Source organism: Montipora capricornis, chromosome 11 (genome assembly GCF_036669925.1).
Source record: "Montipora capricornis isolate CH-2021 chromosome 11, ASM3666992v2, whole genome shotgun sequence".
Lineage (NCBI taxonomy): Eukaryota > Metazoa > Cnidaria > Anthozoa > Scleractinia > Acroporidae > Montipora > Montipora capricornis.
This window is the reverse complement of record NC_090893.1, coordinates 29,956,273-29,958,772: the sequence shown is the minus strand read 5'-3', so window position 1 is coordinate 29,958,772 and position 2,500 is coordinate 29,956,273.

Here is a 2,500-nt window from a genome sequence, read left to right as displayed (position 1 = left end):
AGATGTGGATCATCGCAGTTAGAAACGTTACTTGAGCGGGTAACTGAAGAATTCAGGATTGCAACGGGAATCCCGCGGCAAGCGTGAATTTTTCGTTACTTCTCGAGCAACAACCAATTCCTGTCACTCGGGCAAGTAACGTCAATAATCGGCCACCTCTTCAGTTTGTTCGCAAGTACAATCTCGAGGAGGTTTTGTCCTAGTCTCTCGTCTGTTTGTGAAAAAGAGAGTTTTAAAGAAATTCGGAAAAAGCCAGGCACGACGGCTAAAGTTTTTGAAGCAAACGTGATTGAGTACTTTCATCATTCATGCAGTGTTTCTTCGTGCAAAAAATGCTGTCTGAAGTACGGCGAGATGGAAAGCCTAAAAAAGGATGTTATAATGGTGATAGTCGTTTTCTTTAGATTCAATATTTAATATATTGTAATTTGTTTAAAATCTGTAGATACCTTTGTCCCCTATTCGTTAACTTTCTCATGCAATGACAATGACTGAACGTTTTCATGACGTTTGCGGATGATCGTCTGCCATTACATTTGTTTGTAGTAAGTGCTCTTTGTTTTTTGGTAAAGTTCGTGCAATAACGTCCTGTCTGTCTATCAACTTTATTGGTCTCATAAACAATACGTACTAACCACTGTACGTACAAATTAAAAAAAAAAATTCCCACCCAAAGTTACTAGTAATCCGTCTCACAAATTATAGCCCCAATCAATTTAGCTCTCCTGACTTGCTCAGACGAACTTGACTGAACAAACTCTAGGGAAAGTAAGACTTAAAACTTCATTTGCCTTCATGCTTGGCAGCTATTCTAATATTATAATGGATATCAACAAAATCATAACTGATACAAGAATACAAAAGGTTGGAATGTGGTCCCGCAGTCGGGGCGCTTTATCTTCATGCTTGGCAGCTATTCTAATATTATAATGGATATCAACAAAATCGTAAAGGATAGAATAATACAAAAGGTTGCGTGTGGTCCACTGGTTAGGGCGCTATACTTTGTGCCTGCACTTATAATTATAATAATAGCCAACTGATTTGCCTCGGGCCACCGCTTTTTCATTTTCCCTGAAAAGCCTTTACGTATGGGGAGTGGTCAAATAAATATGAATGTATGTATATACGTATAGCTAACACTGAACATGACGAGGAAACGGAAGAGGGTGAAATGATGAGAAATGGATTTTAAAGAAACGCCATTGTCGCCAAATACAGGCCCAAGCGTTTTGGTGAGGTGGAGAAAGTAAACTTTTGCTAAAAGACCGCTGTAACGTTAAAACAACTTTTGGCAAAGAGTAATCTCAAGCGGCCGCATGTCTACGGCATTTCAAGACACGCGTGCGTTCAACGGTTGCCTCAAACTCATCACACATAACCATTTACTCAAAAAGCAATTCCTGAGTAATATAACAGCCAAATGCATTCCACAATTAGCGAATTCAGTCAAACAAAAGTCACAAATTGTTGTGTTATCTTTTTTAACTTTCCCGTATCCCGTACCTTTGGCCACAGCTTAAGGGACGTCCCGAAAATTTCGCGATTTCATTGGCTGCAAGTATGAATCACGTGTAAGTTAGGTTGCGTCGCAGAAGGCAAAGTACAACTCAAATCTTCAGAATGGGAAGAGGGAGAAGGCATTTCACCTAGATCATTCTCGAAAGTTGCGCCAACCATTGCTTTCCTTCATAGCCGGCTGAGCAGGGATTTATGCTCGGAAATCTTACAGCTGTGTTTTAGTAAAGCGTCCACTACTGAGTGGGGTTAATGTACGTCGTATCTCACAGATATTTTTCATCGCGACCCGTAGGAGGAAAACAGCCATAAATTTTTAAGTTATCAAACGAACATTTTAACCGGTGAGCAAACATTTTGTCTAAACACCAAATTTGAAGCTACTTTCACATGTACGATACTCATTAATAACATTCAGAAATCTAGCCAAAGTTCTCACTCAGATAAATTAAAGTGTTGCACTCTTTCGAAGATGTTACGGTTCATTACCTAGAGTACTTTTTTATCGCTCATCGCTATGTTTATCGTCTACTCTCTTGTTAATGTGGACACAAAAATAATGACTAAAGTAATTGCCACAAGAATAAATAATGTATTACCTGATATTATACATTGTCATCAAACGGGATATGTTAAGAATCGCTTTATAGGAGAAACCATTAGATCAATTTATGATACAATGGAATTTACGGCAGAGGAAAATATCCCAGGCCTACTGGTATTTATTGATTTCAAAAAAGCCTTTGATAGCGTTGAATGGAACTTTCTATGCCGGTGCCTAGAGATATTTAACTTTGGGCCAGACTTTATTCACTGGGTGAAAACGTTTTACAAGAATATACAAAGCTGCTCCATAAATAACGGCATGGCGTCAAATTTCTTTTCGCTTGAACGCGGTGTTCGCCAAGGAGACCCTCTCTTTCCCTATCTTTTTATCGTAGCAGTGGAAACGCTAGCAATTGCCATTCGACAGAACCCAAGT